At 44.2% G+C, this 13,157-nt stretch overlaps 1 protein-coding gene and 1 pseudogene across 1 annotated transcript in view; one reads left to right on the top strand and one right to left on the bottom strand.

Moving 5' to 3' along the window:
- Eif4g3 (eukaryotic translation initiation factor 4 gamma 3) overlaps positions 1–13,157 on the top strand; it is a 210,279-nt gene that overhangs the window by 10,264 nt on the left and 186,858 nt on the right. The gene's annotated exons all lie outside the window — the stretch shown is intronic.
- Positions 1,863–1,954, bottom strand: LOC121144241 (annotated as a pseudogene).

Below are 13,157 nucleotides of genomic sequence, written 5' to 3'. Positions count from 1 at the left end.
TATTTTTTTAAGATTTATTTATTTATTATGAATACAACATCCTGCCTCCATGTATGTCTGCACATACCAGAAGAGGGCGCCAGATCTCATTACAGATGGTTGTGAGCCACCATGTGGTTGCTGGGAATTGAACTCAGGACCTCTGGAAGAGCAGTCAGTGCTCTTAACCTCTGAGCCATCTCTCCAGCCCATAAATAACTTCTTAAAATGGGAAAGAAATTTGGAAGCTGAGTGTGGGAGGTGGACACAGGAGGATTAGAGGTTCAGAGTACTTCTTGGCTACATAGTAAGTGGGAAGCCTGTGTGGACTACATGAGACACCATGTTGTCTCTAAAAAGCACTGCCACCACCCCATCACCAACAAAACAAACAGCTTGAGTGCGAAGATGAGTGAAAAGAAAACGGGGCAGGATCTGAGTGTGCAGAGGGACTGAATTAAGAGTAGGGACCACTATGAGACAAGCACAGTGTGTACTGGGCCCTGAGTCCTGCCTGAGTGCTGGGAGCATTGGATTCTGGTGGTGGAATGCGTGACAGATTGGACCTAGATTCTGAGGGGCTTGGAATGTGTTTGAAGAGGTTGGTTTCACCTGAGTCAACACATTGTTCTTCCCCCACCCTCGCTTGCTGGAGATCAAACCCAGGGCCTTGCGTATGCTTGTCGATGGCTTTACCACTTTCAAGTTTTGAAACATTTTATGGGTGTCTGTATGTTTATATTTAGGTGTGTGTGTGTGTGTGTGTGTGTGTGTGTGTGTGTGTGTGTGTGTGTGTGTGATGGCACCTGAGAAAGCCAGAAGAGGGTGCCAGGACATCCAGGGCATAGCCAGGACTACATAGCCTTGTCTACAAAATGAGATTTAGGATATTCAGGAGTGTTACACAGAGAAACCCTGTGTCGGGAAAAAAAAAAAAACAAGAAAAAAAGTGTTTGAAGAATAAAGTTTGAAGTGTGTTTCAAGAGTCGTTCCATCAGCTGTTTTTTCTCTTTTTTTCTTAATATTTTTTATGTGTATGGGTTTTTTTTGTCCGAACCTATGTCTGTGTACCATGTTTGTACCTCAGCCGGGCGTTGATGGCACACGCCTTTAATCCCAGCACTGGGGAGGCAGAGGCAAGTGGATCTCTGTGAGTTCGTGGCCAACCTGGTCTACAGAGCAAGTTCCAGGACAGCCTCCAAAACAATACAGAGAAACCTTGTCTCAGAAAACAAAACCAAAACCAAAACCAAACAAACAAAAAACCCCATGTTTGTGCCCGGTGTTCTTGGAGGGCAGAAATGGGCATCAGATCCCTTGGTACTGGAGTTTAGGTGGTCATGAGCCATCATGTGGGTGCTGGGACTTGTACCCGGGTCCTCTGCATGAGCAGCAGTGCTCTAACCATTGAGCATCTCTCTAGCTGTCGTTTTTTTTTTAAGTTGGAAGGGAACTTTGGGGTTTTTGGATTCAGCTTTCTGCCTGTCTTTCCTTTGCTTAAGAGGCTTAGAGAGGGCAGGGTTACTTGCCTAAGCATTTCTGTTATGTAAATTCTTAGTGATTTGAGAGCTTTTGTAACATTGACAATTACCTAATTGGGCACCCCCCCCCTTTTCTGTTATTCTCCTGATTTGGATGGCAAATTATATGGTTACCCAACTAATATCGATTTTAGAACTTAGAAAACTGAATTTCACTTTGTTTTATTTTGAGGAAAGGTTTTATTCAGCAGCCCAGATTGGCCTGGAGTGCAGTAGGTAGCTAGGCTGGCCTCATGTAGGAAATCTATTCGCTTAGCTTCCCTAGTGCATATTCCCAATGGAAGTCATTTAGAAGTAGACTCTTCCCCAAGAGAATTGTTTATTGATTGGTCATGGTAATGGAAAAATATGTAATTTGTGTGTCATCCTTGTGCAGGGGCCGTGCTACCCTGTGTCGGGTCCAACTTTAGCATGTGTGCTGCTGAAGTGAGCACTTTCCTTAGAGTTCTCATTGTATAGTCTGGGCTGGCCTTGAACTTGCTAAGGTAGACCTGTCTGGCCTTGGACTTTTTAAGGTGGCTTTGGCCTTCTTTACTCCTATGTTCTCTTAGTGCTGGGATTATAGGCACAGCACTGTCTGGCTGCCTTCAGAGTTTCTTCCCCCAAGAATACATTCATTTCTGTCAGACAACGTGTTTACTGTAGCTTCGGAAGGCCTGGTACTGACTAACTGGAAGCTCCCAGTGCCTCTTGAGAGCTGTAGGCTAAGTTGTTTGACTTTTAGATTGAATTTTGGGTTTTCTTTTTATGTTCTTAGAATTTGAGGATTTTAAAGTCAGTTCAGACATTACCTTAAGTAACGATTCTTCAGTAAAGTCGCTTTTATTCAGATTGCTTAAAAGTGGAGAGGACGCCGGGCATTGGTGGGGCACGCCTTTGATCCCAGGACTCAGGAGGCAGAGGCAGGTGGCTCTCCGAGTTTAAGGTCAGTATGGTTTACAGAGTGAATTTCAGGACAGCCTGGGCTACACAGAGAGAAACAATTTAAAAAATCTGTGGCTGAGAGATGGCTCAAAGGTTAAAAGTACAGGTTGCTCATCCAGGGGACCAGGGTTTGATTTCTAGCAGCCATATAATGGGTCACAACCATCTGTTACTCCGGTCCCTGTCCTAGGCTATCTGATGGCCTCTTCTGACCTCCCAGGGCACCAGGTACACACTTGGTTGTTATGGGATTTCCCGCCCTGTTCCACAGCCCAAATGAACACTCAGAGACTTAATTATAAAACTGTTGGCCAGCTAGGGCTTCTTACCGGCTCGCTCTGTCTTAATTATTAGCCCATTTACTATTAATCTGTGCATTTCCACGTGGTCTTGGCTTACCTGAGAACGCCTGACATGTCCTCTCTTCTTGGACTCACATCTCGATTTCTCCTCTGGTAGCCCTGCCTATCCTTCCTGCCTGGCCACTAGCCACACAGTGTTTTATCCATCAACCAATAAGAGAAACATATACACAGAAGGACAACCCCATCATCTCCTCTTTTCTTTCTAAATAAAAAGGTTTTAACTTTAACATAGTAAAATTATATATAACAAAACAGGTATCAAGTAAGAACACAAAATAATAATAAAAATAAAATATATTTTAATCAACCTACAGGTCTGAAATAATAAAAAAAGATAAAGATTCTGAAGCAGTGTGAGCTTGTGTAAAGCTTGTCTCTGTTGACAGGTTCTGTTTGCCACCTGTAAAATAGGGGAGCTCATGTCTCCTTTTCAAAGGGTTATACTTGATCAGATGGAATAATGGAGGAGATACCTCTCTCTCTCTCTGTCTCTGTCTGTCTGTCTGTCTGTCTGTCTGTCTGTCTGTCTGTCTCTCTGTGTTGTGGGTGTTGGCTGTGGTGGTATATGTACTTGTTGGTCAGAATATGTAGGGGTGTGTGTATGTGTGTGTGTATGTGCATGTGTGTAGTGGCACATATACTGTGTGTCCACTTGCATACAGAGGTTATAGTTGGACGTTGCGTGGCTCTTGTTACTCCATCCCCACCTTTACTTTAGGCATCTGCCAGGCTTTTACGGCACGTGTTTGGGTACTAGGGATTAGCTTAGCAGTGCTTGATGCTAAGTTGGCACACAGTCCTTTTTTACTCAGAGAGCAGAGGAAGCAAAGGTCTAGTCCATGTGTACTTACTGTTGAAGGAGGTGCAGAAGAAAGTGCTGTCTCCTAGGTGTCAAGTAGACAGTTGAGAAAGTTGAGCTTTCTCCCAGTGGAATTGGTAGAGCTGAGCCAGAGGACAGACAGGAAGTAGGACGTTAGTCATCAGAAGGCCATCCGCAGTTGAGTGAAATGTCATTAGCCTTGAGTCTTGCTCAACAGTTGGAATGGTCCATGGTGAATTGGTGTAGGCCTGTAACCATAGCACTGAGGGGCACTTTTGTGAGTGTTGGGCATCTGAACTCAGGACCTCGTACTCTCATAGTGACTTTACACTGGTCTTTCTCCCTAGTCTCAAAGTCAACATTAAGTGTTTTTGTTTATTACTGGTTTTGCGTGTATGTATGTGTTTGCTTGTGTGCTGTGGCACACTTGGTTCTGAGTATCAGATCTCTAGGCTTCCGATTGCTGGGATTAAAGGTGTGCACCACCACAGCCAGGATATTATTATTATTTTTACCACATGTATAGTGTCTGCATGTTGAAGATACTTATGGATATGGTTTTCCTTAGTTATGATAAAAGATAAGTTACATATAATGGTGTTAGCCATTACCTGCTGAGCCATATCCCTGGCTCCCCATTTTTAGATAAAAGATCTTTAAATGCTAGTGAGGAATGAAGTGCAGTTGATAGTGTTAAGTGCTGGATCCTGCATACTGAATATGCACTCTCATCCCAAGTTGTACTCTCGTCCCTCATCCTTCATTGATCAGGTGTTTTGTTTTATTTGTTTACTTTTTTTGAGTCAGAGTCTTGCTATGTAACACTGGCTGGTTTGGAACCTCTATGTAGACCTGGTTGGCCTCAGAACTCAGAGGTCTACCTTCCCTGTCTCCCTAGCCCTGGGCAAGGCTGTTTATCATTTTTATGTAGGAGGGACCTAATGATACTCAGTTGGTCTCATGCCTTATGGTTTGATAGCTCATTTCTAGTGATCCTCTTACCCCCTGAGCTACAGGTGAAAATGTGTAGGTAAACCATTGTGTATGAAGTCAGCTGGGACTTTGAGTCATTCTGTTGGAAGTGAGAACTTGGAAAACTGGGTCTGGAGAGGGAATCTCAGGGCACAAGGGTTCTTGAAGAGGACCGCTTTTGGCTCTGAGAAGTGAGACTGAGTGGAGAGCATTCAGAAACAGACAGAGAGTTCCATCAAGTGGCTCAGGGTAATTCTCAGCAGAAAGTGGCTGTCAAAGAGATTAGCAATTCCCATTTGGCCCACTTGTTTGCAGTTCCTCTCTTTGTATTTTAAGTAGTTTGGTGCCCTTGACGTCCATTTGTGTGTTACTGAAGCACTTCCCTGTGCTTGATGCTGGCTGTCTACGTAGAGCTCAGTTTTTTGTGACTAGAGGCAGACTTCTAAATGGTAAGGCTGTTGTTGGGTGTTCAGTTGTCTGCTTTGTGGTCCACAGATCTTGAGAAGTGAACCACTGACCTGATTGGTGGTTGACCGTGTTAGCTGTGCTTTGGGAAAGGCACAGCTCACAGCATTTTACGAGCTCCTTGCTCAGCTTGATGCTTCTTAACCCTTAACTAAGGAAAATGGGGCTCGCTGACAATAGGTGGCTTTACAAGCCCAGGGGCCCCGACAGCATGTTCAGCAATGTAAACAATGGCAGCTGTCTTGTGCTGGCTTCTCTGTTGTCCAAAGTGTAATGAAACCACTTCTCACCAATGGCTTTACCTGCTGACTCATCTGCTAGCCCCTGATGGCCCATAGCAACCCGCATTATTTTCTGTTGGGCTTGAGAATACAGTGAGGAGTAGGGCATGGAAATCCTCTTTTTGGTCTCTTCTCACATGGCCTCAGCTATCAGAAGGGCATGCTACTGTGGCAGAAACTCCTGGGCTTGAGAGCACCTGTAGAGTATGGGAAGCAGCCAGGACTTCTATCTAGGAATCCTGGGGATGAGAGCTTTTTAGACTTTATTCAGACAGTGGCAGAGAGCTGCTTGGTGTAGGAGTAGCACATGGTTAGCCCTCTTGTATACCTCAGGAGGACTGTGGGATGAAGTCAAGAGTGATCCCTGTACCCGGAAAAACGTAAATGTGTAGAAAATTAACTTGAGAAAGGAGAGGGAAACATGTAGGAATCAAAGTAACAATGTGTGTAAAGCTTATTTACCTGGCAGTTTTTTGAGATTCTGTTCGTTTGTTCATTCATTCATTCAATTTTTTTTGAGACATCCTTTTATCTGTGTCCTTGATTGTCCTGGAAGTCACTCTGTAAACCATGATGGCATCGAACTCACAGAGATTCCACTGCTTCTGCCTCCTGAGGGCTGGGATTAAAAGTGTGTGCCACCACCGCTGGCTCTTTCTTTTGGTTTTATGTGTATGGTTGTTTGCCTGACTGCACAACATGCATGCAGTGCTTGAAGAGGCCAGCAGGGCAGACCCCCTTATACTGGACTGTGAGGAGTGTGAGCATCCCCCTTATACTGGAGTGTGAGGAGTGTGAGCGTCCCCCTTATACTGGAGTGTGAGGAGTGTGAGCATCCCCCTTATACTGGAGTGTGAGGAGTGTGAGGAGTGTGAGCGTCCCCCTTATACTGGAGGGTGAGGAGTGTGAGCATCCCCCTTATACTGGAGTGTGAGGAGTGTGAGCATCCCCCTTATACTGGAGTGTGAGGAGTGTGAGGAGTGTGAGCGTCCCCCTTATACTGGAGTGTGAGCGTGCGTCCACATGGGTGCTTGGAACCGAAACTTGTCCTCTGGAAGAACAGCCATTACTCTTATTCATTGAGCCTCTTCTGCCCTGGATGGTTGTTTTGTTCTGTTCTGTTGTGTTTTTTTTTTTTTTTTTTTTTTTTTTGAGACAGGCTGTGTAGTTCAGACTGGCCTTGAACTGGGGACTCCTCATTCTCCCTATTACTGGTCTTGTAGGTGAGCACCAGCAGTAATGCTTATTTCTATTTGTTAGCACTTTGGCCAATGGGTTAGTGTTTCATTGTTTTTAATCTTTTGAGATAGGATTTCTCTATGCTACAACCTGGTATCAAACTCACCTCTAGTTCCTCAGCTTCCCCAGAGCTTGGAAGTCCACTTGTTGCTTTGAGCTTTCCTGCAGTGTAGATAGAGGTGCTTGATTCCTTTCAGTTACAGATCGGAGTGTGTCTGTTCCTTAATTCCTTCATCCTTCAGTCTGGGGATGCAACTCAGAGATGCCCATATGGAGGGCTCCATCAGGTTTTTATTTTTATTTTTTCCTTTGCTTTTTGAGACAGGTTCTCACTGTGTAGCCCAGGCTGGCCTTGAGTTTGAACCTTGATTCTCCAGTTTGTGGGTGTGCTGTGTGGTGTGGTGTGGTGTGGTGTGGTGTGGTGTGGTGTGCGTGCGTGCATGTGTGTGTGTAGTGCTGGGGTTCATACCAGCATTACATGTGCTGGGCAAGCACTCTGTCACTGTACTACACCCTCAGCCTACTGGATCATGAATCATGAGTGATCTAAGATTCCTCTACGAGCTTTTGTATGAAGATAATCTGTTTGAGTATCTATCATTGGAACTAAAGCAAATTCCCAGTCTCTCTTCCCTAACAGGGCAGGTGAGAGACAGCTGACCAGGGATTTTACTTTTTGTTCCTATAAATGATACAACAGAAATTAAACTATTATGTTAAAGAATGTTTAGTTCTTATTCACCTTCTGTACTGGGGGCCAGGGGTGGGAGGCAGGGGCAGGGGGATGGTGGTGCTGGGAAGGCCTGATACAGTGATGCAGGCGGGCACACGGTCTACCACTGAATAGTTCTCTAGCCCCAGATATCTTTAATATTCTGCAACTCATTCCAGATTGACTGATTTCAAATCAGTCCTGTTTTGTTTTGTTTTGCAGCCTTTGGGATTATACCAGGGTCTCTCTCATGATGGGCCAGTGCTCTACCCTTTTTCTTTATTTTTGCTTTTTTTTTTCCAAGAAAGGGTTTCTTAGTAGACCAGACTGACCTCAACTCACAGAGATCTGCCCCTCTCTGCCTCCCAAGTCTGTGATTAAGGTGTGTGTCACCACTGCCCTGCTCAGATTTTACTTTTTTTTTTTTTTTTGGTTTTTCGAGACAGGGTTTCTCTGTGGCTTTGGAGGCTGTCCTGGAACTAGCTCTTGTAGACCAGGCTGGCCTCGAACTCACAGAGATCCGCCTGCCTCTGCCTCCCAAATGCTGGGATTAAAGGCGTGCGCCACCAACACTCGGCCCAGATTTTACTTTTAAAATATGCCTAGAGGAGCCAGTGAGATGGTTCAGCAGGTAAAGGTGGTGCTGCCCAACAGTGCGAGCTTGGGACCTGAATCCCTTGCCTGGAACGAATGACATGTGGAAGGGGAGAACTGACCCCCAAAGCTGTCCCTGACTTTCACATAAGTGCTGTGGTATGCACCTAATACACGAGACAATAGACAATGATAAACGTGAAGAAAGTGCTTTATATATTAGTGTTCGCAGCTTTACCTAGTGAGGCTAGGTAGTTTTTACATAACAAATGATCTTGTTTACTTTAATTACATATTGCTTTCCTGGTGCCGGGGGTTTGAACCCAGGTCCTTGAGTGTGCTGGGGTGAGTGCTCTACCCCCCCCCCAGCTGCATCCTCAGCCCTCAAATGCTGTATAATCAAAAATAAACATACTGTATTTTGAAAAATGAAATAAAGCTGTTAGGCCCTAAAAGGGCCTGTATTTCTAAGGCAGATTAAGTTAATGTTGATTTTTTTTTTTCTTTTTTTGGTTTTTCCGGACAGGATTTCTCTGTAGCTTTGGAGCCTGTTCTGGAACTTGCTTTGTAGACTAGGCTGGCCTCGAACTCACAGAGCTCCACATGCCTCTGCCTCCCGAATGCTGGGATTTAAAGCATGCGCTCAACGGGGAAGTGAGGGAGAGGAAGGCCCTCCCACCTTCCCATCCTGCTTCCTCTCACAGCACTTGTTTTTTTTGGTTTGGTTTTTAAGTACTGGGAAATGGCTCAGTGTTAGAGTGCTTGTTTAGAATGGACAAGGCCCTGGGTATGATCCCCAGCAATGAACCTCCACCCCAAAACAATACTGGAAAACCTGTTTGTTGTCTAATCCAGTTAAATAGAAACCCAGCTTGTTGAGTGTCCTGCTCCTTAGCCAGTAGGATTTGTCTGTGTAGTAACCACACTGGTGCTGATACATTGCCAGCTAGGAAATAGTTGGACATTGTACATCTGATGTAAAGGAGGGCTGTATTTTTAATGACATGATGAGTACAATGTTTGTGAGACACTGTGTGTCTAACAGTTTCCTTTTCAAAGTCCTTTGTTGGTCTCTTCTTGCTGTCCTGCCTTCCAGCTGGAGCTCCAGCAGAACTGAACCAAAAATGGCTGCTACTGCAGTAAGGTCTGGTACAGGAGAAGGGGCTGGGGCGGGGGGACAGTGTCCTGGGTCAAGAGTCTCTGAATAGTTGTTGCTAGAATGGATTTCTTGAGGGAGAGTGTATAGAGATGCCACAATTGGGAGGAAGTGCCACTAGTATTGGGATTTATAGCCTCAGCAAGGAGCCCATCCCTTCTCTGCTGCAGCAAGAAACCTCAGCAGGTAATGTTGTTCACCAGCAGAGTTGGCCGTGGAGAGCAGCAAGGCTTACCTGTCTGATTGTATGACAGCAGTGTTCAGAATGGTGTAGATTGCTGATTAGTTGGTAAATTGGATGAAACGCAAATGGTTATTGAAGGTGAAGTGATTGGCAAATGGGGCAGAATTAAAGCAGGAGGTCTCTTCTGGTATGCAGCTGGGGTGAGGAATGCTTCGACCTCAGAAAGAGGCCCCAGGTGAGAGGTGACTGTGGTTGGATTTGGGAATTGAAGTTGCTGTGTGTACCCTGGGCCACTCCCTGGAATGGATACACTGCCAATTGGATGCATGTGTTTTAGCCTGAGTTTTTGTCCTTTTTGTCTGTGACTAGACAAAATGTGATGTAGGATACCAGGATCAGCTGCTTAGCAATCAGGAAGACGTAGTATATCTTCATGGCAATAAGACACTGTCATCTTTTAAAAAAAAGTGAAAAGGTTTTTCCTCTTCTAATGCGTGTGCATGCATGTGTAGATGTTTGAGCTTGTCTGTGTAGGTCAGAGGTCTTTATGACTGTTCAGTAGTTTTGCTGGGACTATCTCTGATTGACAGATGATTGACAGTATTTGAGATACTTCCTTAGTAGAGATTCCGGGGCACAGAATGTTACACAGCAGTTCCACTGACTGCTAGTGGTCTCCCCTCCCAACGGGACCCCTGGGTTGGCTTTCCATGCACAGCATTTTTACTTCGTTTACTGGAATTCACTTTGCTGTGTGTGCTGTTGAAGGGTCAAACCTAGGGCCTCCCTTCTGCCATGGAAGTGCTCTGTGGCAGAGCTGCACCCAGCTGGGGTCCGAGATACAGTAGCTGGAAGTGAGGCACTGATTGCATTCACTCTTTTCCCAGCCGGGTCTAGAAGGCCCCGATGCTAGTGCCAGGCCACAGCCCTCTTTTCCGTTTCCTTAATTACCTAAAGCATTCAGTTCTGTGAAAGTGACCAAGCTGCATTCATGTATAGGATGTCAGGATGAAACCCAGTATATTATTTTTTTTAAAGATTTATTTATTATGTATACAGTATTCTGCCTGAATTCATATCTGCATGCCAGAAGAGGGTGCCAGATTTCATTACAGATGGTTGTGAGCCACCATGTGGTTGGTGGGAATTGAACTCAGGTCCTCTGGAAGAGTAGTCAGTGCTCTTAACCTCTAATCTATCTCCCCAGCCCTGAAACCCAGTATATTGTATATACGATAAGTGCAATAAAAAAAAAAGATGTCTGAATGGTGACTTTTAATCCCAGCACTGAGGAGACAGGCAGAGGCAGGAGAATCTCTGAATTTAAGGCCATCTTGGTCTACATAGTGACACCCTGCCTCAAAACCAAAACAAACAAACAAAGATTTAGTTTTCTATCTTTCTTGTTTATTAATTTTATTATTTAAAACAAAATGTGTTGCTCTGTGTCTCAGTCACTGCTCTACTGCTGTGAAGAGACATCATGACCAAGGCACCTCTTAGAAAAGAAAGTGACTGCCAGCTACATTCTGAGCCACAGGCAGAGAGGGGCACTGTAGGCACTCAAAGTCCATCCCAGTGACACACCTCCTCCAACAAAGGCCACACTTTCTAGTCTTAAACATCCACCAGTTAGGGATCAGACATTCAAATATATGACAATATGGGGGACATTCTTACTGAAACCACCACAGTGTGACTCATCTGTCTTCATCTCTCCAGTTCTGGGACTTTAAGCCTACACCTATAAACCTATTTTTTTTTTTGTTTTGTTTTTGTGAGACAGGGTCTCTACATAGCCTGGCTGTCTTGGAACTTACTATATAGACCAGACTGGCCTTGAAATCAAGAGATCCTCCTGCCTATGCCTCCCAGTGCTGAAATTAAAGGTGTGCGCCGCCACTGCCCAGCTTGTTAATTTAGGTTTTTTTTTGTTTTTGTTTTTGTTTTTACGAGACAGGGTTTCTCTGTATTGTTTTGGAGGCTGTTGGTCTAGCCCGGCCTCGAACTCACAAAGATCCTCCTGCCTCTGCCTCCCGAGTGCTGGGACTAAAGGCGTGTGCCACCACCGCCCGGCTGTTAATTTAGGTTTTAAATATTAAATGTAATATTAAATTGGAGCTTGCATAGTTATTGGGGCAATGCTTTTTTTTTTAAAGTCCATTTATTATGGTTTTTTCCATGTGTGTAACTGTGGAGATAGAAGACAATGCTGTGGAATTGGTTTCCTTTCACATTTGCAGTAATACTTTGGGAGTATTGGGTGTTAGAGTGACGCAGAAATGAATTGATTTCATTTTTCAGTGAGTGTGCCCTTTAGTTTTTATTTGTACATTACTATTGAAGTAGGTTCATCAAATGAGTTAATTATTGTTTGGAAATCTCTTGGGACCTGATGTGCAAAATCCTCACTTGATCCTGACATTCTCCTAGAACTTGGAACATTTACTACTGGCATGCAGTTAGCCAGGTTAACAAACTAGTGGCCTCTGACAGCCACTGCTGTTTTCCTTCCCATTGTAAAGTCAACTGTCTTCCTTTTGTGTTGTTGGGTGGGAATCAGGCTGACAGCCCCACACATGCCAGGCAAGTGCTCTACCATTGAGCACTGTTTGGTGAGCTTTCTTTCTTAGTTTAGCATTTTCTTGTATAGGGACTTTGTGCAAGTCAATAAGATGTAGGTTTCTTTGAAATTCTGTAAGCTTGCAAAAATGTGAAAAAAGATGGTGAGTGCTGCAGGAGTGAATGTATTAGCAAATTCCCTGGCTTAAAACAAGTATTCTTTTTTAATCTGAACATCCCTAATCAGCATGGTATCAGGTCCTGAGCTGTTGTGGCACTTCAATGTCAGAGATTCTCATGTAGTGTCGGCTGGATGGCTGCAGTTCTGCTTGTTTGTGTCCCAGTTAGGAGGAAGGAGAAGGGGAGGACAAGAGTCCTGATGTCTCTGGGTGTTGATGGTTTACACCTTTAATCCCAACACTAGGGAGGCAGAGGCAGGTGGATCTCTGAGTTCAAGGACGGCGACAGCCTGATCTACAGAGTGAGTTCCAGGACAACCTCCAAAACAATACAGAGAAACCCTGTTTCAAAAAAAAACAAAAACAAAAACACACAACCAACGAAAAAACAAAACAAAACAAAAAAGATTCCTGGTGTCTTAGAACACCCACCCAGAGCCTCATTTTGTTTTTATTGAGGAAACTGGGGAGAAGCAGAAGTTGGGGGCAGCTAGCATACTTTAGGGTGGAGAAGTTCATTGAGAACGTACACCTGCCATTGATGGGCTCATCGTATGTGAGTCAGTGGGTACCTGGGCCTGCCTCATTCCCTGCTTGTCTGTAGACTGTCATTCTGGAAAGTAGATGACAAAGTACCTGCTAAGACCAGCAGTTTCTTTCCAGAGGAGCTTTACATTTTTTTTGAGTGTCAGAGTGGTACTCATATGAATGAAACAGTTACACGATGGTTCATTAAAATGGAAACAAAAGAAGCCTGTTGTGATCTGCTAGCTGTTGAACAGGATTGTGAATGAAGTTGTCTTTTGAGATGTAGTCTGGTGAAACCCTTTTTCTTCCAGCCCACACACTCACATGTAAAAGAATTTTAAACAGTGTAATTGAGTCATAACCCAAATAACAGAATTATATCTTAATAGTGTATTTGATTCAATTTTATGGTACTTAGTAATTCACCAATAAAGACCTTGCTAGACTGAGGGAGCAGTCTAATGCATGCAAACTTGCTCTTCTCAAGAGTGTCTTGCTGCCTGCTTTCCCTCCCAGCTTGGTTGGTTCATTATTGTTAAGTTACTGCTTCATTTCTGGTTCATCTGGTTTTTTAAAAAAGTAATATTTTTGAAATCTGATTTTCCATTGTTTGAAAGATTCCAGCTACATAGGTGTATGTCAAAATGAATTACAGT

The sequence above is a fragment of the Mesocricetus auratus genome, unplaced genomic scaffold (genome assembly GCF_017639785.1).
Source record: "Mesocricetus auratus isolate SY011 unplaced genomic scaffold, BCM_Maur_2.0 Super-Scaffold_100014, whole genome shotgun sequence".
In the NCBI taxonomy this organism is placed as follows: Eukaryota; Metazoa; Chordata; class Mammalia; order Rodentia; family Cricetidae; genus Mesocricetus; species Mesocricetus auratus.
This window is presented reverse-complemented; position numbering and strand designations above follow the sequence as displayed.